This window comes from Taudactylus pleione, unplaced genomic scaffold (assembly GCF_031769625.1).
Source record: "Taudactylus pleione unplaced genomic scaffold, aTauple2 ptg000066l, whole genome shotgun sequence".
Classification (NCBI taxonomy): domain Eukaryota; kingdom Metazoa; phylum Chordata; class Amphibia; order Anura; family Myobatrachidae; genus Taudactylus; species Taudactylus pleione.
The window spans coordinates 20,735,387-20,762,886 of record NW_028284468.1 but is presented as its reverse complement, the minus strand read 5'-3'; the positions used below and the strand labels follow the sequence as shown (position 1 = coordinate 20,762,886).

The 27,500-nt window shown below is 40.4% G+C and overlaps 1 long non-coding RNA gene across 2 annotated transcripts; it reads left to right on the top strand.

The window, feature by feature from the left end:
• The first annotated feature begins 58 nt into the window (after positions 1-58).
• On the top strand, positions 59-27,500 carry LOC148534523 (uncharacterized). Of its 2 annotated transcripts, none has more exons than XR_015877637.1 (4): positions 59-368; positions 480-521; positions 1,624-1,769; positions 26,364-27,500. It is a non-coding gene; the product is annotated as an uncharacterized LOC148534523 (long non-coding RNA). The 2 variants fall into 2 exon arrangements; XR_015877636.1 differs by lacking the exon at positions 26,364-27,500 and adding an exon at positions 2,599-2,746.

Here is a 27,500-nt window from a genome sequence, read left to right as displayed (position 1 = left end):
CGGAGGCTTCCTTAGCCTCCGATCACTTCAGAGGCCAGCGTTCACAGTTGCAGGGGCATAACCACTGCCCCCATCACCCCCGAGCTACCCGGCGCCTCCAAGCCACCGCGGGGGCTGCGGGGGCAGTAGTTACGCCACTGCACAGCAGTCTTAAACAGGTATGCTATAGTCTGAAATAGCTAAGATGGCTTATGTTGTAAAGCAATTTGAGATGTGTTTAAAATTATTGTGTTTAATCTTTCCCCTTTATTTTTTAGCTGTACAAATGTATTCCAGAATAGACAGCTTCCTTTGAAGACCCACCCTGTGAAAGTCACACTCATGAGATTAGAAGAATCTCCTGCCTGGCAATTTTGCTTTCGGTGAATGTATGTTTAAGCCTATGCAGTCCAAAAATCCACTTTATTAACTCTGCTACCATAAGTATTTCTTGCTACACCAATCAAATAAGAGCTTGCACCCTGCTTCTATGTTTCCAGGCTCGACGCTGATAGGACGTAAGATGCTGCAGAGTAATGTTGGTGAGCTAAAGTCAAATAGAGGCATGGAGCTGTTGGTCTTTAGTAAATGTGCAATTTTTATCTCTTTTTTGATTTTTTTTGTTTTGTTTTTTTGAGGGGAGTTTTGCCTGCTGTCCTATGGGACTTTGGCCCTCATTCAGAGCCGTACGCTCTGAGCAGAGCGCACGCTCTGAATGAGGGCAGGGCTCCATTTTCATGGAGCGTCCTCCTGGACGCTCGTATAGCTGTGGGTCACCACCCACAGGCTATACGAGCGTGCATTGTGATGGTCGCGATGGTCGAGACCATCGCGACCATCGAATTTGCGAGCCGATGCCTGCGGTTGAGGTTTTCAACCGCAAGCTCCGGAGTGATTTTGGCTCTATCAGAGCCAAAATCACTCCCACTGACATCACTAGTGATGTCAGTGGGCCGGCTTCTGACGGGAGGCGTTCCCGTGGGAACGCCCCCGTCAGGGAGGCACGCCCCCGGCACGCCCACCAAAAGGGGGCGTGCTGTCAATCAACACTGACAGCACGCCCCCTTTGATCGGACACAACGAGTGAAGGACTTTCCTTCGCTCGTCGCGTCTGGCGCATGCGCACGACGGAGCTCCCTCCGTCGTGCGCATGCTGAGTCCATAACATCGACCCACTTGCGAGCGGACAGCCACTCGCGAGTGGGTCTGAATCAGGCCCTTTATTCCATATTGCTTGCTGTTTGGCTGGCCATCGCCCTTTGGACAAATAAAGACATTGGATTACTAGAATGATCTACTTGCCTTTTGAGTAATGGCAGTAATTATCCTCATTCTTGTGTAGTACCGTAAGTATCTATTCCACATCGCTTCTATGATGAATTCTCCTCTCAGTATCTAAATGAGGCCCTTCACCCATGGCCACATGTAACCACCCTCTGTGCTCACAGCATACATAAAGCACCGTTTTGAAACAAATCATGGAATGTTCTTTAGACAAATTTTGCTGTTGGTTTGTAAGGATATTTGTAAGCACCATTTGTTTATGTTTTTGGTCTAAATAGTAGGTATTGTCATGTAAACTTATTATGGTCTTTTACACTATTGTTACAGTGTTAATCATTTTATATTTTTATATTTTTTTAGCTGATAATGGAACAAGTTCCTTGTGAAGATTATGACCATCAAATTACTCCTTTCGAAAACAGATCCATTTGATATGTCATCCTCAAGGAAGAGAGACTGCCTGGTTGTGACCATTGGAATTTATGATTATTTATCTAGAACTAAAGGTATTTTTTTTACATTTATTTAGCAAATGTGATGTCTTATCAAAATACACTTGCCAATTTAGCTGTCATAGAGGGCTTTTTTTTGCATAATGTGAAACTGTTTATTATTGTAATAAACAATTGTAATAAGTTTTAATGGGAAGTAACTTGTCTTCACCGTTGGGAGTAGTGCGGTATTTTTTTTCAAAATATTAATTGATTTCTCCAGGCACAACATGTATGGCTGATGTTAGCTGCATCCCTGGATAATTGTGTCTGTACATTGCAATAAATGGCAAAGTAGTTTTTAGATATGATCTCAGTAATCTCCATTTTGGCCACTGAAGTTTGCCACTTTTGAACGTAATGTTACCCACTGTAGCCTATGGATATTTCCGTTTTTATCACACCAACGTAGGTTTCCCCAGAAATTTGTGTTCAAAGGTCTTGGCTCATCTTAAGTTCCTGGCCATCTACATGTGCAGAAACCACTGAATGGTGTCTGGCAACAAAGTATGTCCAGTCTTATTTTTTAATAAAGTTTAGCAGCATAAACAGGTTAATAATTTCATTTTGGGAATTATTTTTTTGACAAAAAGGCAACATTTACACCTACTGAATAAATGGCATAGCTATCCTATTATTGTCAAAATAATCAACGAGGCCTATGTTTTCATTTTGTAAAGAAATGTTTACTATGTGGTTTTCCTCACAACTTTTATTGATTACTAGATTTATAGTAATTTCAATATAGATACCTGAAGTTGAATTAATGCATTAAACATTGTTGGCTACTCACCATGCCTTAGATGTTGAAATTTAAAAAAAAAAAATTATCTTTTTTTGGTAGACCACCTTAAACAAATGATTTCAAGATTTGGATGAAGTCACTTATGTACCGGTGTTTTTTTAAATGGAAAAGAAACCAATTTTTCAGGGATACAAAATGGAAAATGTTTTTGTTTAACCATAATAAATACCATATAAAGTAAATGTGAACTGTGTGTAACATTGTGTAAATAAACTTCCAAGTTTTTATTAAAATTTTTGTTTGTGTTTAATTGTATTCAAATTAAATTTTTAGGATTGTTACACTTTTTCAGTTATTGTATGAATCTATTAATTAAATGTGTAATAACCGAAAAAAGGAAAAATTTTGCATTTATCTCAGTGGTTTTCAGACTTATGTTTTGCAGTGGCATAGACTATCAGTTTTTAAAGGCACTCAGCCCTATGCATATCTTCTGTTTGTTTTAAAATTAAAAAAAAAATTAGTAATATGAAGTAAATATTGTTGAACTGTTATCCCTAATGTGAGTTATGTGGTGCTGGACAGCTTTTAAAAGGTCATGTATGACCACTTAATCAAATTACAATGTTGTTTAAAAGTATATTTTAGTCCTGCACAATTAAGCTACCGCAGCGCTACAACTGTCTAAAAGTTTACTCGGGTGCCCTGATGCACAGAATATAAATGACTGGTTTTGGTTTTTGTTTGGTAAGAATGTTTGATTGTGGTCAGATGATGTGTTTAATTGGTTACACCCCTGATTGTTTTGGGTTTTTTGTAAGCATTGTCTGTGAAGGTAGGGCCTGATTCAGCCACGCTCGCAAGCGCATAGTGCTCGCAAGGGGATCGATGGTTAGCCAGTGCGCACGCACGAGCCTCGGAGCAAGCGCATAAAGCACTTCCTCTGGCGCTCACATGCAAAACGGGTGGGTGTCGATGTTGATCACCTGGTCACCACGTTTGGAAGGCTGGGAGGCTGGCCAAATGGAGGCACACCTGCTGGAACTCCTTCTGTTTGTGGGTGCCCCTAAATACATCACTCGTGATGTCAACAGGTGAATTTCCTGCTGTAATAGAGCAGGAAGTCCCCTGGGTATTGCATCAATGAGACTCTACCGCAAGGGTCTAGTGGCAAGCCCAATGTATGTAATGGTGTTGACCATGGTGACCTTCACCTGGCCGCTCGCTAAAGCTGTGGGTGGTTACCCACAACTTAGCGAGTGGCCAGGAGGCCATCTTTATTAAATTAAATCAAAAATCTAGATTCAGAGCGAGCACTCTATAAGAGCGCCCGCCTCTCAATCAGGGCCGTAGTTCACCTTAGTCATTTGTTTAGCCTTCACAAGCCATCATACATTGGTCCCAACTGTTGTGTCCTTTCTGCAATGCCCCACTATTGCCCCTTATTCAGTGTCCACAGTAGTGGTCCAATATGTGCATTACCACTAGTATTGTGAGCAGTAGTAGCCTCCCCCCAGCAATGCCCCTTGTAGTAGGCTAACCCCAGCAATGGCCACAGTAGTAATGGGGTTCTGAGTAGCCTTCCCCCAGCTTTCCTTACACAACCCACTAGTAGACTCTAAAAATACTATAATAAAAATAAATATATATATATATATATACATGTCACTCTGTGACACGCCACCTTGGTGTACCTTGCTCAGGTGCCTTCCCTGGAGGACACCACCCCCAATAATATACACCCTGCAACAGGCGGCACAGGAAAACTTAGAATTTATTAGAAAAGACTGAGCTTGAATAAAGCAATCTTTTGTATTAAATGTTATGCCTCTGAGTACCACCTGTTGCAGGGTCTCTGTCTATGTATATGTGTATATATATATATATATATATATATATATACACACATATATACATGTACATACACACACACACGATAACAGCTTTGTATCAATCTTACATTTTTTAGTTCTCTAAGGAAGGGTTGGTTTTGAAAAATTAACTTTTAAAAATATCAAGAGCGCACTTGCTATTAACGTGTGATATATATATATACATATATATATATATATATATATATATATATATATACATACACATTAGCACTATGTACTCTCTGGATATTACCAAAATTCTGTTATTTAATATAGTTCAAGCCCTTAAAAAAGTGCGTTAAAGATTTTGTAATGTTTACCCCAAGTAAAGCAGCTAAGACGACACTCTAGTTTGAGGCTGATTTTGCATACATCCCTTTAACGTTTGGAGGCACACATGCCTCATACAAATGATGACCCGTGTGTGCCTCAAAACAAAAAAAGAATGCAAAATCAACCACAGAGTAAACTAACCTAATTTTTACTTAAAATATTAACAAAACACCCATAAAAAACTTACAATAAACTATCTGTATAACATTTACCAGAAACATTTTTGGAAAAAAAACACTTTAATTTTACTTAACATTCTTTAATTGATGACTAAATATAAAAATTTTATGAAGTTTAAATGATGAAATTGTTTTTAAATATATAGAAACACTTTGTTGAACATCTTTTCTTTCTTGAGCTTTTCTTCTTTTTATGACAGTCTGTAATATAAAATAAAATAAACATATCAGAAGGTAAACTTAAAAACCATCATATTACAATAAATGAACTCGTGAAAGTATCTAATAAATTGAAAATGTGCATTAATACTCACCAATGTTTATTGTATCTAAATGGTTGTATTCATGAAGTTCTCGCCAATAACGTAGTGGAAATACGGATCACCTAGTATGGCTCCTAGGGGAAAAAAAAGAAAAAATACAATTTGAGAGGAAAAAATTTCATATACACAATCAAGCATCATTAATAACATACAATCTTAGGATTACATTTTTAAAAAAAATTAAAAAGTGGGGTCAGAAAGAAAGAATATGACCATTTTTTCAATAAGTCAATATTTTGGGAGCTGTCATCATTTACCCACTTCACATACAATCCCATGTATGTAATTCGAAATGCCCAAAACTCCCATTAAGAATCCTGTTTTTGAGGGTGGGTACGGAAGAAAGTTGCATGTTAATTAAAATAATTACAAAATAAACAAAAAAGGAGTAATTCAACCTGATATTTTGTGGGACAACTAATATATTCAAGAAGCTCCTTCATCCTCCTCTTCTGCTCTTCTAACAATTGCTCCTGTTGGGTCTGGCGTTCTTGAATGGCGTGGTTGTGATGGTCGTGCCGGTGCTACCCGTTGGTAGATATATGGTGGTGGTTGAAACTGTTGGGCCTCCTGACTATACCATGGCTGTGGCGTTGCATGGGCATAGGCTCATGGTGATCCTTGAAACATTGTTGTTGTCCTGTGAGGTCCTAGGAAAAACATCATGTTCTGGGTAATCTGTTGAAGAGACATGGCGATGAGGCTGTTGCTGGTGGCGATGTCTCTCTGTGATGTGGCTTGACATTCTGCATTTTCAACCATCCTATTGAGTGCAGCGGACATGACAGACAGCTGATTTTCAATTCCTCAAAATCTCTCCTGGGTTTCCAGATGTTCCTGTCTTCGCTGTCTTTGTTCCTCTTGATATGTTTCCAAAAGTCTTCCAATGCTTGCATCCATTTGTTCTAGTCTTCGGTCCATGATGTCCCTGAAGCTGTTCTGGCGATCTTCGATGTCTTGAGCCAGTTCAATAATCTTGTCCACTTGTGTCGGTGGAAGGGGCTGCTGTACTTCTGCCACTGCTTGAAATTGTTGTACTAGGAATAAAACATAAAATAGAAAATCTCTTACAAAAAGTAAAAAAAACAAAACACAAAAATGTAATAACCTAAATATCCCCTGATTTTTAGGATACTTGCTATATGCAAACATCTATGGATCCGGTTGTGAGTGCTATGCAGTCGCAAGCGGGTGACAATCAGATCCATATTGATTAACATTTGTGTCAAAATGAAAAAAAAAAAAAGAATAAAAACAAGCAATGATTTAAACCCATATTAAAAAATAAACTATTCATTAGAAAATTTACATTTGAAGATATGTTTGGAACTTACCAACTGTTGTAGGTCTTAAAGGCATCATTTGTTCCACATCCACATCCTCTTCATCCTGTGATTCCAGTAGATCGGGTCTGAAGTAAGGTCCAATACTTGAAGAAAGACCTCCACTGGTTGATAGTCCGACATTTTCTATAGAAAAGAGAACAAAGTCAATTTTTAAAACAAAATTATTTTGAACATTTATTAAAACTACAATTATTCACGATGAGTTAAAAAAACAAACAAAAAAATCATAATATGGAGTCAACTACTATTTTTTAAATTGTAAATAGTTTAGAATGAAATTGACTTTACAAAAAAAAACTATAACCTAAAGGTTCCGAAGACTCTTGCACACCTATGCCCAAATCTTCTTGTGCTTCAAGTTCTTGAGTGCTTTCTTCCAGTCCAGGTCCTCTTCTAATTTCTTCAACAGTTGATTCTTCTAATTTGGACAAAGGTTAAAATAATAAAAATTAGGCGTTCTAAAGTTATAGAATAAAATACAGAAAAATTAACATTCAAAACACTTCAGTATTATGTTTAATATGAATTACGATTAACTGTGTAGGATCCTCCTGGGAGACCTTTACCCGTGAGCAGATCACAAATTTTAAGTAATAATTTTAAATTCGCTACTGCAGACAAATAAGACAAACTATAATAATTCATTTAATTTCAAAAGCAAATCAAAATATACACTATTAGTAACAAAGCAACTTATTTTTTGTAGTGTGAAAATGTAACCCTCAATCCTTGTTAGAGTTTGGCATCTTTGCTCCACAGATTGTACGACGCTCGCTTGTCTTCCTTCTTCTTTTTCTTCTGGACGCCTGGTAGGCCTGATCCTGGTGGTCTGGTCTGCTTTGTGCCAAGAACTCTCCTTTGATGATTTTCTAGCTGTAGTTTTTTGTAAAAATTGACATTGTAACTAAAAAAAATTGCAAATTAACAAAAAAAATACACAAAGCAAAAAAACTTACTTTTTTCAACTGAGGTCCCTCTGGGCACATCTGGAGCATTCATACTTGTCCTCTGAACTTTGGATACTGCTCCTTTGTCTTCAGTTCTTCCTCCAGTGTTCTGGTTTCTTCTTTGAGGTGTTGTCTCTATTTTTATTAGAATAAATATTCTTGTAAATATTGTCAATGTATAATGAATAAAAAATAAATAAATACTACTTACCGTCCACACGAGGAGTAGCGCAGTCACGGCTATCTATTAAGCCACCGACACCAGTAACCATTATTGGATTCATCTGAATGCGGATATGTTCCTCCCATGGCAGCCAATGAATGGTGAGTTCTGGTCCACCACCGGTTCCTCTCTCGTGCTGTCTCTGCTTTTTCATCTACTCCTTTGTTTGGTGTTTGCAGTCTCCGTACCTATAAAATAAAATAAAGAAGTCAGGTAAACATTTTAGACCTATAAATCTAACATCATAAGTTTTTCCATGAATCATGCAAAAATTGATCCTTGAAAAACTAAAAAGTAATTATTAAATTTAAAACAAACATATAAAACAAAATACTTTAGAATCAGAGTAAGACCAGTGATGTCTGTAAATTCCATTTTGTCGAATGCTACAATCTGTCAATAAAAACTACAAACATTTATGCTTTACGTTTACCTCTTCTTGCAAACGGCTCCATCACGTGTTCGGCCAGATGTTGCTGTAACCCTGGAGGCAATCTCATCCCAGATTGCCTACTTCTCCCTTCCAGTGGTTCTCTGTGCTCAGTCGCCGAAGATCTTCCCGTAGTGACGGTGGACTCCATCAACGAGGGTGTTATTTTCGGCTTCACTAAAGCAAATTTTTCTTCTTTTAATTGTTTTATCTGCTGTCTGCAAAGTCTCTTCTGTCCGACGCTAAAATGAAAATTAAAAATACATTTTAATTGTGCTGATCAACATTTTTTAAAACATAATTTTGAAATGTAATATTTGTTTTGATAAAAAAAAAAAAACAACATGCATTTTGAATGTGACACCAGGAAAATGACGTCATTTGAAAACTGAGAGGTGGGAAACAATCCTTACAAACTAACAATATGGTTCTTTTTAAAAAAAAAAAAAAACCCACATGTGAACTGTCAGTTGCACCAGCCAAACAGCGGGTGCACTACAGTCATTGCGGCCGCAAATTGCCTAACGGGACATGCATGCTCCGTGCACTGCCATCAGAGGCTATTCGGGAGCTGTTGGCACACATACTAATAGCTGGTCTGTGGATTTTCAAATTTAAAAAAAAAAATGTGAAAATAATAAAAAAAATAATGTGAAAAACAGCGCCAGGATAAAGGCGAGTATGAAATAACACTTGCAAAGGCCAGTCAACACGAAATTCTACTGGACAAGGGGACCCAAAACATCTGGTATAGGTAAATACTGTATATGTGAATGGGTATGTGTGTGTAATAAAGTTAAACTGGACACGATGTGTGTGTTATTTAATTTTTTAAATATTTATTTTACAGTGAAGTTACAGGTGCCGGATGTCTGCTGGCACTTGTAGATCCACAGGTGCAAAATGGCAGGCATGCTGGCACTTTTAAATCCACTGTAATGTGCTATTGTTTCCCTTTTTAGGCCCCACATTAACCCCATACTCACAGCTCCAGGGGCATGGGGAACAGGGCCGGGCTTCAGCGTAAGCCTGTGGTGCTTGGGAGAGGGGGGGGACTTTCTTTGGGGGTCCCCAAATCCCCCAATATCACCGGCTTGTGCTGACCGACTTGGGGTGCTAAGGCTTTGTACCTGGAGCCACAGTGATTGGGTCTCCGGCCTGTGACATTACACCCCAGTCTTTTATATCTAGTGCTGGTCTTAAATATAGGGGAATCGCCATGTATTTTTTTTCCACCATATTTAAAAACAAGCACTAGCCCCTGTAGGCTGGTGTTGGTTTCTAAAATACCGAGGAACCCTACACATTTTGTGCACCCTATTTTTAAATATCACCACTGGCTGCCAAGTCTGAGCCTGGTTTGGCATTTGAGGGGGGACCCTATGTAATGTTTTTTTATTTTAATTTATAAACCGTTTTGATACAGGTAATACACAACAGGTTTTTTCAAAAACAATCCAAGGGATACACCCAAAGATGTGTAGACATGGGGGATCACTATGGGTAGCCCCATTTTTAACTCCTAAAGGAAGTTGGTGTTTATAAAAGCCATGGCAGCTAAAAAATTAATGGCAAAGCTATTTAAATACCACAATGTCATTTGCAGGCAAAAATGGGGTACCCATAGTGATCCCTGAGGTCTGGACATCTTTAGGGGGTCCTACAATTATTTCCAAACTTAATTCTTTTTTTTTCCCCACCATCCTAAATCGCCACTTCACATTTTTCTTGCTTTAAAAATGAATACTGTGCTAAAGTAGCCATCCGCCCGATAATTTTTCCCAGTAAAAGCTCCCATGTGGAGTAAAAAGTCAACGCCAGACTTTTTGCTGCCATATTGAATACCTTTCTATAAAATGTATTTTGGATTTTGCAGTCAAATTGCATTTGGAGCTTTAAATCATTGCAGGACTTTTCCTAGCATATCGGAGCTTTTCCTGGGATAAACAATCTTGCGCGCGTCCACATTATAACTGGTGCCCTGGTGAATTAGGATCGACGATTAAAAAAAAAAAAATCAATGGTATTGAAAGAACCCCTAAAAATTTCTAGAGATGGGTGATCACTATGGATACCCACGTTTTTTCATGCAAAAGAAAGTGGTGGTTTGCATTGCCGCAGCAGGTATTTTTGCCCCAAATTGAAGAAGGCATGCAGAAGAGCACAGGATTTTTTTTTGAGATTTTATAAAGTGGTCCCTTCACATTTAGTCAACTTCAAAAAAGGGTACAAGTAAATTATTATGTCCCTTAGGGTATTTAAAAAAGGCAGCTGTCGCTAATAACCTCTTTTAGAAAACACCTGACGCATATTGACATGAGAGCCCTGAACCTAATTCCTTATCTTTAAAATCTTTTTTTACTTTATAATTTTTTAAGGGCAAATTAGATTCATATTTATTTGGGGTATTCCTATGCTTAATTTAAACATTTTTAGGAACATAGTTTATTTTTAAATGAAATTGCCAGGGGTGCGCCCTATTTATTTAAAAACTGCACCCATAAAACCAAATTCGGCAATTTATTTAAACCAAGTAAAAGATGGTGAGAAGTTATCACTGTTTTTTTTTCAAAGATTTTTCAAACATGCTAAAAATCTATGAAATTTAATACGGAGATAATTTAAATAGGCAAAAATGAGGTCATTGGGGATAATTTATCCCCAATTATGAGTTTTTTGGTCCAAATTTAATACCCCTATTAATTTTTAGGGATACTCAATATGGGAGGAAAAAGTCTGTGCTGGACTTTTCGCTCCACATCGGAGATTTTCCTGGGATAAAGTATCGGGCACGTGCCCACTTTATCCCCGTATTCAATTTAAAAGCTACGAAAACGAGACCCGGCGAAGTAGGATCGACGCAAAAAAACCCGAAATTTACCGGGAAAAAATTGTAGGACCCCCCTAAAGCTGTAAAAACATGGGGGATCACTATGAATACCCCCGTTTTAGCATGCAAATGAAAGTCGGGGGTTTTAAATAGCGGCTGCAGGTGTTTTTTTTCACAACTTTGAAGAAGTGATGCAGAAGAGCACTTAGGTTTTTTTTTCATTATTTTAAGTGGTCCCATCAAATTTGGGGTACATGAAAATTGGTACTAGCATATTTTTAAGTCCCTAAAGTCTTTATTTAAAAATTCTGCAAATATGCACCTGCCACTAATAGCCTATTCTCGAATACACCTGCCGCATACTTGCAGAATAGGCCTGAACCTATTTCCCTATTTTTAAACACTTTTTTAACTTTTTTATTTTTTTTCACCCCAAATTTTTAAATAATTTTTTTGGGGTGTCCCTATTTTTTTTAAAAACTTTTTTTGACACAGTTTATTTTAAAATGACATTCCCAGGGATGCAGCCTATTTTTTTAAAGCCTGCACCCTTAAGCCCCAATTCTGCACTCTTTTTCTGCACCTATTCAGTGGTGAAAAGTTATCCCCGTTTTTTTCAAAGACTTTTCGAACCTGTGAAAATCTTTGAAATAGATTACAGGGATAAATGAAATTGGCGAAAATTACGTCATCGGCAAAAATTTATCACCGATTCAGACCTTTTCGCTCAAAATTGAATACCCCCATTTGTGTGAAAAAAAACATTACCTCCGAAGGCTGATCTCCACGGTCCTGTGATGTCGTCGTCCTCACCGTACCACTCTCCCTCTGTCTTGACCCATCTTCCTGTGACACCTGCTACTCGTCACCGGTGTCCGGAGTCTGATCAGAGGATGAGGACGAGAGGGGTACTCGGCCTCTCTTCTCCCTTGGCATTTCTTCTTTTCTGTTCCTGAAAAGATAAACAATTATTATAAATTTTTTAGTGCTCAAGGATATTATATGCAAATATATTTTGAAATGTTGCTCTTAGGCTAACGCATGAAAAACAATTAGAAAAACCTATAAGGGTGTATAACTAAATTTTTATTAAAATAAGTCAGTGTGCTATGGGCAAAATGTAAGAAGTTATAATATACAGGCCAAAAAAAATGCCACACCCCTCATTTTTTTAGTATTAAATGTTATCATGCAGAGTGAAGTTAGCAATATTTTTTTTTGTGGTAAATGCGGCCTGCCATTCATGTACTTACTGCGGTTTGTTACCGTCAGGGCCGTTGCTAGAGTAGTGCGTCCGTTGCCATCACACAGGGCACCACAGGAATGGGGGCACTGTTTGGGCCTGTTAAATTTCTGTTTATTATCATTCTCACTTGTAGCTTCCACTTATTTCATCCTCTGCATCTCCTGGGTTCCCCTATCTCTTCCCTGACCCTTCCCCATGAGGCCATTCTCCTTTTTTCTTTGTGCATTCTGTCCCTTTGAAAATTGAGGGGTGCGCCAATGTTTTTTCCTGCCACAGGGCACCAGAAAGTCATGGTACATAACACGGTAAACAGAGCCATAGCTAGACTTTTGCTTACAAGTGACAAGGGCATTGCTGCTGTTCACTAAAAATTATCAGAGTTCATGGGCCGGGATGGACTTACAGGCAAGAGGTCACAATTTATTAACAATGTTTATTGTGACAGTGTCAGGGTCAGGGTGCTGCTAGTGTGCTTGGCTTTACAATACAAAACTTTAATCTACGGCCCTCCAGCTGCTGTAGAACTACACATCACAGCATGCCCTGCAACCATTTTGAACATAACAGCATGCTAAAATTATGGCAGGACATCCTGGGATCTGGAGTCCAACAACAGCTGGAGGTCCATAGGTTAAAGACCCGTGCCATACATGGTGGGGTCTAGCGGTGGGGGGGGGAGAGGAGAGGGGGCAATTTTCTAATACTGCAAAAAAAATAAAAGGGTCAAGGTGTGGCTAAGGTTAGGGACTCTAGGGTATAGGGACAGATTGCACTTACCTAAACAAATAGAAATAGGACAGATCTCTTCCTCCATGGGCTGGCTCCTCTGCTCCCAGTCGCTGTCTTCTCTCCTCTGGATCCTGGATTGCTGGTCACTGCTGCTGCTGTCTCTCTTGCCAACTTTGTTCACCAACAGGTGCCCTTGTCAGCAAGCCAAATTGATCAGGGACACTGCACTCTCCACATTGCAGGCTGATCAAAATGGTGCCTCACCAACAGCCAATCAGAGCCTTATATACCCGGGGGGAAAGGGCACTAAGCCACCGATAAGTTACCCGCCCCCTTGCAAATCCTGCCTTATGTTGACGGCCCCGTCGAAAAGTCTCCTCCTCCCGATTCACGGCATTGGCTACTTTCCGCATCTTTGGGCGTTTTGACTATTTCAAATTGAATATGGGGATAAGCCACGGCGCGCGTGTAACTTTTTCGCTATTTAAAACTCCGATGTGTGGTCGAAAACTTCGACCAACATAGACGGCGAAGTTTACGTTTTCAGATTGAATACCCCTGTAAGACACCTACAATAAGTGGGCACGGAAATTTTTTGTTATATAGTTTTGAAATGACTTGAGGTAGGAAAAAAAGACATATCTCAGCATCAGAAGGAAAAGCTCTCTTCACTGTAAGAGCAGCCAGGATGCAGAGCTCACATTAACTGGCAGGGACAATGTAATAGCAGGTTCATTGGTTAGTTATAAAACAAACTTGACATCTGTCTAGAAAGAACAGTTACTCTTATATAACATTATGGGATAAAGCACTACTATGATAGATTCACAGTTATTTTGATATATATTATATAGTGTCATTCCTACCATGAAAAGATTTTAAAACCTTGTCTCAGGCAGCAGGAATATAGTGCAGTCAGATGGTTCTAAAGCGGTTCTAAGTAACCTTACTTGTTAGATTCCAGCCTAGTTACTCTTTCCACAGTACTTCCATGCCTATTCCATGACCCCAGCGCTGTGAGGCAGAAGTTCTAACAAACCCCCATAGTGCTATCCTTTGAATCAATGGAGTTCATTGTAGTTACTGTAAACCCCACATGGGCCCTTTCCAGTACTAATGAATACAATTGTAGCACTGGGTAGATTAGAAAACATGAATGCAACCAAGCAGATACTATAACATTTGAAATTTTTAATAGTTGAATTTTAATTTCATTAACTTATGCATAATTCATTATTGCTGCAGCATATAGATATAATGAACATAAAGTGATGAGGAGAGAAAATTCTATATCATTAGGAAAGTACTCTGGGGCTCCCCCAAATGTTAAAAGTTGGGTCTGTGCAGTGTTAGTTCTTGTAAAATCAGCATAATTGAAGCAAAGTGAAATCTTTGTTTTCTTCCTTTGTTGATTCCTCGGACTAGTGACAGTATTGGTGTGAGTGCATTTGTGTATGTTTGAGCCCCTGTGTAACTTTACCAGCATCCTTTGCACACAGCAAGGGAAATGCAAAGTGACACTTTTATAATTCTGGCACCTTTGGTTGGGTCGAAGGTAACAAGTTGGATATTTTAAATCTGTTCCAGATAAAGATACATTTAATACCCCAGTCACCAGTGCTGGATTACTAATGGGGTGACCAGAGCAGTTGCCCAGGAACCCCCTCACATAGGGTCATCATGGGTGTGGTACCTGAAGAGGTGCCCAGAACCTAAATCCTCACTTGCTCTCGTCTGTGGTACCTGTTATTGCGGCAGCATCTTAGACGTGACGTAATGATGTGTGTCACTGCTGGTCAGAGGGAGGCTGGAGGAGCTAGTATAGAGTACTGGAGCTGGAGTGGAGACAGAGCGGACTGGAGGCATAGAGGAGACAGAGGACTGGAGTAGCATGGGGAGGTATGAGGTAAGTACAAAAGGATAAAAAACATAGAGATGGAGAAGTGTACGCATTTCTGCGGTGTACCTGTCTGCTGTCCATGTGCTTGTATCAAATTTAGCTTGATAGCCATCATCATTATCAGTGCACATCAGCCCTTTCCCTGGTGCAAAAGATTTGTCTGGAAACAGGCGTAATAATTCTGTCCTGTCTGAACTCAGGGCCATATTCAATTAGAGGCGAAAAGTCAGAGGCCAGACTTTTCGCCGTCATTGCAGGTTTTCTTGGGGATAAAGTATTGGGCGCGTGCCCGCGTATCCCTGTATTCAATTAGGAATCGGCGGAAACGGGACCCGGCTGAAAGGTAAGTAGTCAAAAGTCCTGTCAGTTTTTGGGGAAATCAGGCTGTCACTTCCCTAAAGATGTACTAACATGGGGGATCACTATGGGTACCCCCGAAAAGCTCTGCTAAAGGTATTTAGGGATTTTAAGCTGTCTCTACAGGTGCTTTAATGTGTCTTTAACAAAGTGGTGAAGAATAGCATTTAGCAGCATTTTTTTGAAAAATAACTAGTCCCATCAAATTTGGGATACATGGAAATGGGTGCAAGCATATTTTTAAGTCCCTAAAGTGAACTTTTAAAAATTATTAGAAATCCACCAGCCGCATTCTAAAAAACACCTGCTGCATACTTGGGGACTCCCCTTGAGCCTATTTTGCTAGTTTATAAGTTTGTCCCCCAATTATTTTTTTTTGCCCCCAAAACAAAAGTAAATTTTTTTGGATATCCTGTTGAACTTTTAAAACATTTTTTGACACAGAATACCTTTAGGGGACATTGCAAGGGGTGCAGAGTACTTTTTTTTACTTTGTACCCCAAAATACCAATTCTGCACTTTTTAATGTCACCTAATCATAGGTGAAAAGTTATCCCCAGTTTTTGCCAAAGACTTTTCGCACCTGCGAAAAGTCTTTGAAATTGAATTTGGGGACCAGTGAAAATGGTGAAAATTATGTAATCGGCAATAAATTATCGCCGATAACGGCTTTTCGCAGCCTAATTGAATACGCCCCTAAGTGTCAATGTCCCATTATCAACCAGCTACACCCTTCCAGTCACAAATGGTGATACAACTCAGGTTTGTACAGTTCTGCATCACCCATTGTTGTGTTTTTGATGGGTATTTTACACCATGCATGGGGAAGGTGAACAGTGGGCCTGATTCAGAGCCGGACGCTATTTGCGCTCGCTCGGTCAGAAAAAGGGTCCGACTATTTAAATTGAAACATGTGTCCGCTATTTTGTAAAGACGCCCCCTGGCCGCTCGCATCCTACGTCATCTCTTCTATTTATTTGATTAATCGAGTACATCGAAAGGCATCTGAACTGCTCGCAGTGCTTGTGGTAGGTTTATCCTACCGCAATCATGCGAACAGTTCAGGCTAAGAGACAACCAAGTGACGTGGTCGATGACGCTGCTTTGTTAATTATGCACACCCTTAAAATGCCCGTTTTGACCGTTTGGCATGCCTGCGTTCGGATCACCACTCCCCGTTTTCAAGCACCTTCCCCTGTTACCACCCACAAACGCCTCATCCTGTCACTCAAATTAGCAGGCACTCGCTATTTTGCGAGAGCTCGATTTCCGACCGCAATGACTGGTTGGTGCATGCGCATTACAACCCATACGCATGCGCAGTTGTGCGAACACATCGCTCAGAGCGAACGAGCGGCCGCTTACGAGCGGCTCTGAATCAGGCCCAGTATGTGCTATAAATGATAATGATTGCAGTTATGGCTGGAAAAACAGTGGGCGGTGTGACTATACAGTATGCGTGAAGCTGTGTGGATGCTTGCATTGGCACAAGGTACTGTAGTAATAAGTAAAATACGTATGACGCTGTACGGATGCTTGCATTAGTATAAGGTCAGGGGCGGATCCAGACTTTTCTTTTAGGGGGAAAATTTAATAATCATGACTTCTCCCCTTTCTGGTCCCAACTCCTCCTCTTTACAGGTGTTTTTTGTTATTATTTTTAGTTTGTCTTGGAATTGGATGTACTAAGGGCAAAAAAGTGGCCAAAACTTAGTTTAGCAATGCGATACATTCCGGAGCTCAGACCCGATGGGTAATGCCAGAAGACTATGGCTTCCATTGACTTCTGGGTCATAGTGCCTCATTGGCAAAGGACTGCTCTTACTGAGAGAGCAGTCCTTTGCATTTTTGTTCATGCATGCCGGCGTAACTAATGGCGGCATGCATTCGAAGAGTGATGGGATACATTACAACCCGAATGTGATGCATCCTGCCCTAAAAGAGCTGTCCCATGTGAAGTTATGACTTTCAGGTTGATGACAGTTGGCCAGCGCATTCAAGGAAAACAAAGGATTCTTTCCCGGTATTTCTGCCACAAGAAGCCCATAGGCCTATCGAACAAAAGCTCTGGAAAGTTTTGCTTTCCGGAGCTTTGTGCATATTGGAAATGTGGTCAAAACTCTGAAAATTGCATCTCCCCTCCAGAAATGTGCAGGCAGTTCCCCCTGTACAATGCCCGGGACACATAACACCAGACCTTGCTAAAAGTAGGTGCCGGATTGTGCCAATAGCCATGTGCCAGGTGCCCATATCTGCAGTCACTTACCTGGGTGAGGCAAGGCAGAGTGTACATGCAGTCTGTTGTACAGAATAGAGAGGGTGTAGTGTGGCCAGGGAGAGAGAGGGGACAGGATCACGCCTGCCTCTTCTATTATATGTCCATATCTGCAAACTGCTGCTGAACTTACAGTAGTCCCCTCCCTCAGGATCCCGGGAAAAGCCCCAGCACTCGGTGCCTGGCTTGTGCAGGAGCTATGTGCCCTTAGTCCAGCTCTAAGCTGGAAGCTAGCTGCACACAGAAATATGTTTCTGGATACTGCAACCCTTCCCCCCACCACCACCACCACCACCACCACCTCCGATCGCCGTTCAAGGCACAGCAGTAGCCTGATCATGCAAAAAGGCTGATTTGTCTCTAGATGAAAGGCTCCTGGGGGGTGTGTACAGCTAAAGGGAGGAATGGGACTTTAACCTGTTTAGTGCAGGATTGCTGAAACATGTTCTAGGAAGCCTGGGGGGTGATCACCCTAAACGCCCTCCCCCCTGGATCCGCCACTGCATATGGTACTGTAGTAAGGTACTATACGCATGAAGCTGTGCGGATGCTTACATTAGCATAAGGTACTGTAGTAAGGTACTATATACATGAAGCCATGTGGATGCTTACATTAGCATAAGGTACTGTAGTAAGGTACTATACGCATGAAGCCGTGCAGATGCTTACATTAGCATAAGGTATCGTAGTAAGGTACTATACGCATGAAGCAATGAAGATGCTTACATTAGCATAAGGTACTGTAGTAAAGTACTATACGCATGAAGCCGTGCAGATGCTTACATTAGCATAAGGTATTGTAGTAAGGTACTATACGCATGAAGCAGTGAAGATGCTTACATTAGCATAAGGTACTGTAGTAAAGTACTATACGCATGAAGCCGTGTGGATGCTTACATTAGCATAAGGTACTGTAGTAAGGTACTATACGCATGAAGCCGTGCAGATGCTTACATTAGAATAAGGTATTGTAGAAAGGTACTATACCCATGAAGTCATGCAGATGCTTACATTAGCATAAGGTATTGTAGTAAGGTACTATACGCATGAAGCAGTGAAGATGCTTACATTAGCATAAGGTATTGTAGTAAGGTACTATACCCATGAAGTCATGCAGATGCTTACATTAGCATAAGGTATTGTAGTAAGGTACTATACGCATGAAGCAGTGAAGATGCTTACATTAGCATAAGGTACTGTAGTAAAGTACTATACGCATGAAGCCGTGCAGATGCTTACATTAGCATAAGGTATTGTAGAAAGGTACTATACCCATGAAGTCATGCAGATGCTTACATTAGCATAAGGTATTGTAGTAAGGTACTATACGCATGAAGCAGTGAAGATGCTTACATTAGCATAAGGTACTGTAGTAAGGTACTATACGCATGAAGCTGTGCAGATGCTTGCATTAGCATAAGGTACTGGAGAAAGGTACTACATGCATGAAGCCGTGTGGATGCTTACATTAGCATAAGGTAATGCAGTAAGGTACTAAATACATGAAGCCATGTGGATGCTTACATTAGCATAAGGTACTGTAGTAAGGTACTATACGCATGAAGCCGTGTGGATGCTTACATTAGCATAAGATACTGTAGTAAGGTACTATACGCATGAAGCCGTGTGGATGCTTACATTAGCATAAGGTACTGTAGTAAGGTACTATACGCATGAAGCTGTGCAGATGCTTACATTAGCATAAGGTACTGGAGAAAGGTACTACATGCATGAAGCCGTGTGGATGCTTACATTAGCATAAGGTACTGCAGTAAGGTACTATACGCATGAAACTGTGTAGATGCTACAGTAGTATATCCATCTGCTCAGACCCTCCGTACTTGCAACCACTTTTTCTGCGACTCAGCAACTCAGAATCAGAACCATTACGTGTAAGTGTAAAAGTAAATTTAGAAATCTATTGTGGTTATACATTTTTTAGCACCTAATCACATAACATTCTGGATTAGCATCTAATTTGCATAAATATTACATTATAAGCTTATTGAAATCACTATTGAAATTTAAACCACCCAATTATTAGGGAATTATCTAACAAAATAGCACATTTTCATCCTTATGCTGGGAACCATATTTGTACTTGCATATCCAAATTCTCAAGGCTCCACTACCGTACTCAGAGTGCATTTTGCAGAATGGATAATTAATCAAGCATATAATCAAAGCAGAATAATTAGCAATGTAATTAATTTGTAGTTGATGTGCTCCGTTAGGAGTATTCTTTTATATTATTAATAAAGGGCTTCTGAGACACTTGTAGTGTATAAATTGACAATGCTGGGACATGTGTGATTTCATTGTGTGGATATGTGCGACGCATTCATTGTACCTGTGAATAAAGCTGGGCACCTTTGAGCAGCAGGTTCTGCATGATACAACTTTGATAAACTGTAAAGTAACACAAAACACATTTTTTAATTACAGTACAAATGATAACATATTCTACAGAGAGTGCCAACATTTTTTAAACTGTTGCTCAGAATATTCACCTTATTTTTTGTATGGGCATGAAATTGTGCATTATTTTATGGTGGGATTCCCCCAATCATTTGTGCACTGTCTCAAATTTCTATATCATTCTTCTGCCAGGACTTCAGTATTATATCCCAACCATACCAGAATGAGCTGACACCATCACCATCTCAGCTCTAATAATAATCTAGAAATGTACAGTGCCAAATATATAAATACGGAGCCTGATGCAGCTAAAAGTCACTCGAGTGTACAGTACTGTGCAAAAGTTTTAGGCAGTTGATTAAAAAATGCTGCAAGGTAAGAATGCTTTCAAAAATAGAAATGTTAATAGTTTCTTTTTATCAATTAACAAATGCAAAGTGAATGAACATAAAATAAATCTGAATTAAATAAATATTTAGTGTGGCCATCCTTTGCCTTCAAAACAACATGCAAAAAAAAACTTTATTCATTTATTGAATTGTACCAGGCAGCCGCCGGCAAGCGCCAGCGGCTGCCTGGCCCTGGACACCGTCTAGATTCTATCCCCTGAACACAGGTGGCACCCCCTCGGCTGGCGCCCCTGGCGAGTGCCATCCTGACCAATGGGTAGATACTCCGCTGCGAAAGTTAAACCAGGGTATAATGCACCTTGGCAAAGATACATTTTGTGTTACATATGTGACGTCGTTTTTGGTCCTCGTAGCGGTTAATACACACGTGGTACAGTTAAACCAGTTCTTAGATTTATTGAATCAGGTAGAACAACAAGTAACATATGACACGGTGATAGCACAGCTGTAACAGCATTGTGCAGAATATATATGTAACAGCAGCTTTGAGCTTAGGGTGTTGCTGGGAATTGTAGTGCTCTGGGTGTGATTGTGATAAATACAACGGTGGGTGGCAGCACTGGTGCCCTACATACTAGCGAAGGTGACACAGTGTACTTGCTGTTTGGCATTGTGGCTCCGTATGGTGTGAGTATACTGGGTCCGTCCGTCCACATAGAATGCCAGGGAGTAAAGAGGCGAGGAGATGCTGCACATGTGCAGTAGTGTATGTCAGAGATCATGCCTATCTAACTGATCCCAGCAAGTGCTAGTGACCGGTGAGTCAACCTACCTTGTCAGGGTACTAGGAGGCGGCAGCACAGGAGCACACTCCTTCCATAAAGGTGCAAAAGATAACCTCCAAAGAAGCATTTTTACTCTTACATGTAACAGCAGATCCATCATCACACCTTCATTGAACTTTAAATATATAATGAAATGAATAGGTTTAAAAGGTGCAGATCTAAAACTGGCTGCCACACCTGATAGCAAAATGAACCATCTAATTCTCAAAGACAAATGGAATACAAACAAATACATCAAGCAATTGGCGCTTAGTCTGTTTCACACATTTCTATTACCGAACCATATATTATTATCATTATTATTATTATTATTATTATCCTTTATTTATATGGCGCCACAAGTGTTCTGCAGCGCCTTACAAAGTATATAAACAAATAAATGAACAAGAAGCCAGTGACTTACAGTACAATACAATGGAGGACAAGGACATGGTTTATACACATTGCTGCATTAGCGATTATAACACTTAATATTAGCAGCAGGGAGTCAGCAATAAAGTGTTAGGTGCCCTTGTGGGGAGTAAGGAGTAGAAGAAAGTATAAGTAAGGAGAAGCACAAGAGGGAAGAGGGCCCTGCTCGTCTGAGCTTAAATTCTAAAGGGGAGGGGCTGACAAACAGGCGTGACACAGATGGGGCAGACAGGGAGGAAAAAGCATGTTATATATGTTGTACTGCATGTTGTATATGTTGCTATATATAAATTCATCTTGCTTGTTTAATTCATGTAAACACACTCTTTAATATGTTGGTATCTATCATACTGTGATTGTAAACAAGCATTTTGGGCTAACCCATGGCTTCTGATGATAATTCACTCATACTTAGCTACTGTTTTTTCTGGTCACTGTGAAGAATGGATGAATAGGGTTATTATTGCTCAGCCCCCATGGCTCAATGCTGCCAATCGCAGCATAATTTTACTAGGCAGTAGGCAAGATGTGGGAGGTGAACTGTTCTTTGGGGATTGCAGGGCACTCCCCAAAAGCCATTGGTCTACTAGACATTACGGTAGAGTAACCAAGTAGGGTTCAGATGCCTGTATGATATTTGGAGTGGTTTGGTGCACTGTCTGAAGGGAGGAAAGAGCATGTAGTAGCAGGTTAGGATGAGAGCTGATACGCTTTGATGATTTGAAGTCCAATTCTGTAGCAGATGTTGTGTAGCAATCTTCAAATGTATCTCCAAAGAGGTTTCACCAGAAAATATGCAAAATAAAATATTAACAAAGTTTTGGAAAATAAATTACAACGGGGACGTAACCCCCTTTTTTACATTTATAAGGGGTATTGACTGGAAGCAATGTATAAGAATAAGTCCACCACCCTTTCGAGATGTTAGTCAGAGAAGTGCTTATATGTAGGCCTACATGTAAACGGTGCAGTTAACTCATATAAGGTATCTTTAAGAGTGCATCATGTTCTCATCAGAGATTATGTTCAATAAGATTCAAACAATGCTCACATGTATAAGATGAGGTGAAAACATGTAAAGGTTTCTTTAAAACTCATTATTATCACCTATAGTTACCTTTCCAATAGACCTCACAGCCATAATCCACAGAAGGTGCTTACACAGGTTTATGTGAAAGAGCTCTTTATTCTTGCACATCAAGGTTTCTTTGTACTAGAAATCACCACTGATCCATACTTGTGATAACTCCATATCATACCTCCCAACTTTGCAGAACGGGAAAAAGGGGTGTGGCTTCCAAGAAGGGGGCGGCACCAACTGAAAATGGGGCGGAGCCTTGCGGCTTGCCCCCCGTTTTCATCACTATAGGGGGCATGCCCAGCACTCTCACAGATGCTGGACAGCCCCCCAGGCTCTCCCTACACTAGTGAAAAGATGCCGTGCGATGCGCACAGCATCTGTTCACCATTCTGCACACCCGCTTCTCTGCTAGGCAGAGCAGCGGATGTGCTCTCCCCAACTTCCCCCCCACCGCGGGACACTGCGGCCCATGGGCGGGACAGCGGGACAGTCCCAGAAAAACGGGACTGTCCCACTGGAAGCGGGACAGTTGGGAGGTATGCCATATGTACACAAAAAATATAAAAAAAAACCTCATGGTGCAGCAATATAATAAAAAAGGTTTCATTAAATAAAAGTAAACATGGGTAAAACTAAAAGTGAACATCCACACCAGAGCTATATAAAGAAAGGATCTCTGTGGGGTCTATTTACTAAGCAGTGTTAAGAGACAGAGTGAAAAGTGAGAAAAAAGTGATAAGGTGCCAGCCAATCAGCTCCCAACTGCCATCTCACAGGCTGTGTGTAAAAAATGACAGTTGGGAGCTGATTGGCTGGTACCTTATCACTTGTCACTCTGTCTCCTAACACTGCTTAGTAAATAGACCCCTATATCACCAGTCCGCGGGATCAACAGTCTTGATATATCCACAGTTCGGACATCCAAAGGGCTCCAGGCGATATGAATGGCTCACCTCCCACTGTCCAACGCGTTTCGGAGCTTCCTGGCATCTTTTTCAAGATCCTTCATTGAACTTTGCTTATGCTAATTCAGAAATCTGCCTTTTTATATTTTTTACATATCACAACAGGTAGTGGAGACAAAAATTGAAAATCCAATAAATTACTTAAAATGCATTAGACCACTGCATGTTGCCAATACAGCTCGTATGCACCATGACATCTTAGTTGATTCTGATAGGTGCAGGAAGGATAGGATTCAACAGAATTTGATCACAATAAAGTCCCTGAACTGCAGCCTGTTCTATGATTGTAGAAAATCCTGTCTCTGGCATCATTACAGAAAATATTATACATTTTTTATGCTTGTTAGCAAGGACATATGGAAACCACCAGTATCATTGTCATCAAACCATCGGGCAATTACACATGCTCTGTGGGTTAGGGCATTGTCACCTTGGAAGACACACCTCCCATTAAAAAAAAAATGTTGAAAATGGGTTGATGAAGATCACTCAGTAGTACTAAGTAGCAACTAGCATTGATATTGCCTTTAAAATAAATAACTGCACATGTACAGATGTGTCCTACTACTCCTCATGCACTGTGGCTTCAGTTGCGCCAAGCAGCCCCTCTCAGCATGTCAGGTCCCGAGTGACTCGGCTGCGCTGAGCGTCTTTCTCACTTAAAATGTATGTCTTATTTGCATAAATAAAACAACTGGAAGTGACAAAACTGCCTTTCTAGATTACACTGATCAATTGGATGTGTGACATTTGTACATCTGTGCGCGAATGAGTCTGGTTCTATATACGAAGTGCTACGATGCAGTAGCTGCAGCTTTCTCATGACAAGTTCCATTGTGCTTCTGCTGCAACACTGTACATGTTTAAAATAATTCCTATGTGGTTTAGTCACAGTCCAGCGTATCTAGTATATTTACTAAACCTTGGATGGAGATAAAGTGAACAGAGATAAAGTAACAGTCATTCAGCTTCTAACTGCCATGTCACAGGCTGGGTTTGAAAAATGACAATTAGGAGCTGGTTGGTTGGCACTTTATATCCCTCCACTTTATATCCATCCAAGTCTTAGTAAATAGATCCCCATGTACTTAGCCTTGGAAAGAGATAAAGTGGAGAGAGATAAAGTACCAACTTATCAGCTCCTAACTGTCATTTTTCAAACAGTCTGTAAAGTGACAGTTAGGATCTGATTGGTTGGTACTTTATCTCTCTCCAAGGCTTAGTACATCTACCTCTTAGTCGGGTGGAAGGGCTTTAAATGAATAACAAGCTGTTTAGATGTGAGGTGATTCTCTCACATGAAGGTTTACATTTTAGAGCACAATTCCTGTATGGGATGTAGTCAGCATCCCGGCATACGGGATGCCCTATGGTCTGAAATACTGGCTCCGAAATCCTGACAGATCGGGATCCCGGCACCAGTATCCCGACCACCAGCATCCCGAAGGGTAAGTATATGGGTGTTAGGTGGAGGTTATGGTTAGGTATCGGGATTAGGGTTAGGCTTTTTGGGGAAGGTTGGGGTTAGGCACTGGGTAGGGAGTTTTAGGATTTGGGTGCGGGGAGGGGGAGGTTAGGTTTAGGCACTAGGGGGAGGGTTAGGTTTTGGCACCGGGGATGGGGTGTTAGGTTTAGGGTGCGGGGAGGGGGGAGGTTAGGCTTAGGCATTAGGGGGGGAGGCTAGGGTTAGGTACCAGGGAGGGAGGGTTAGGCTTAGGGTAGGGGTTAGAAAAATACTTACCTGTCTTCTCTATGGGTGTCAAGATTCTGGCTGTCGGGATGTCGCTGTCGGTATTCTCACCAACAGCATCCCGACAGCCTGTACTGTATGCTATATATGTTGTAGTGTATGTTAAATATGTTGCAATATGGCAATACATCTTGCTTGTTTAGTTCATAAACACACTCTTTAATATGTTGCTATCTCTCATAATGTGAATGTAAACAAGTGTTTTGGGCTAACCCATGGCTTCTGATGATAATTCAGCTCATACTTACAGTAGCTGCTGTTTTTTCTGGTCACTGTGAGGAGTGGATGAATTGGGTTATTATTGCTCTGCCCCATGGCTCAATGCTGCCAATCACAGCACAATTTTACTAGGCAGTAAGCAAGATGCGGGAGGGTGAACTGTTCTTTGTGAATTCTGGGGCACTCCCCAAAAGCCATTAGTCTCCTAGACATTCCAGTAGAGTAACCAAGTAGGGTTCAGATGCCTGCATGATATTTGGAGTAGTTTGGTGCACTGTCTGAACAAATTCCAACTAAATATTCATAAACCACTATTCTGAATAAGCCTTTATAGTACAGCACTCCATAAAATGGACGTGCTTTACTCCAACAAAATAGAAAAATAGAAAGATGCTAATAATTAGGAAAGCACTATAAGTGATTCTTTTCTCCACCTTTATATAAAAAAATCTTCTGTGCAGTTAAGATTGATCATTTTCAATCTTCTTAAGCAGGTATTTTAACAGCTAGATGTACCACAGCCAAGATGTTGTATTTAACTAAAACTTCTTTAAAATTGTTGCTATTAATAATATTTGACACAAGCTATATTATTTTAATAATCTTTGCTGTATATATATGATGATGAGGGATTTATTGAGCACCTGTGGAGACATTGTAATTAGAAATACCAAACAGCAGGGGGTGAAGATGATTAAAACTGTCTGAAATTAGTAAACTCTGATGTTGGTTTCAAGTTGCTGTAGTATGATTCAGTTGTGATGCAGAAAGACAGATTAGAGAAAACTTGAGGTGACTAAATAATTAAAATTTCTTGCTTGCTGTTTTTCTAGTATCAAGAGAGGCAACCAAGCGGGAGAAACAAATGAATACACTACACAAGAAAAGAAAAAGAAGGAAGAAAAAAAGATACTTGTTATCAAAATGATAACACACTTTGGCTGCAATATCCAGACAGGTTTAATTATATTAACGATTTATTTAATGTTGGATTAATGGAGACTTCTGTGAACTTTTGTTTAAAGCTTTGTCATAGAAAATCATTAATTTGTTTAGTTAAAAGGTATTCAAGCACTCGTCACTTAGTAAAACAATAAGGAGTATCTGAAAGTATGATACATAATTAACTTGCAAGTAAAGCTCGATTCAATATTTTGTTGTGTTTAGATGACCAGCAATTAGACAATGGTGAGGTGAGAGGTAAGTGAGTGTGTGTATGAAGGAAGATTCATAGAAGATAAGTGGTCTGGCAGTCAGTCATTCCCGAACACTGCCAGTACTGCTGAAATCAGCTTTTTACCCAAACACTGACATTTTCTGGAAATATTTCTATGTTTTTTATATACCCGTAAAGTAGTAAGTCTGTCCCTTGCTTTGCCCCATCCTGCCCCCTGCTCTGTCCCACATACCCCATCTACTGCTCTGTCCAGCCCCTGCTCCATCTTGCCACCATACTTACCCCACTCCCTTTGGCCCAGCAGGTTCTCCTCCTCTAGAGCTGTCCCATCTCCCTAGCTGTAGGAACCATTGGTCAGAAGGTGCATGCATGATGGAGTCAGGACAGATCCTTTGAGTATTAATTTAGAGATATAAGAGTATTACCAGTAATAATTAAAGCAGAACAACGCCAATGTAATGACATCATATTTTCTTGATGGACAATTCCTGTACAATTGTGACTGATTAGAAGATATCTTTCTTATTCCCTACATTGTAAATCACCAGGCATCCCTCAGTGGTATGCGGTCAGGAAGCCAGCGGTCGAAATGCCGACCACTGGCCTCCTGACTGTGAAATCCTGGCTTGGGACTAATAATAGGCATCGAATCCAGATGCCTATCTCCACGCCAAAATCCCAATGCCTAGCATACCGAATGAAGGAGAGCCGGGCATCGGGAGCGGATAGCCGCGGGGGGGTTAGGTTTAGGGGCTCCCAGAAGCACTTAGGGGTAGGCATCCCCCGAGAGGGT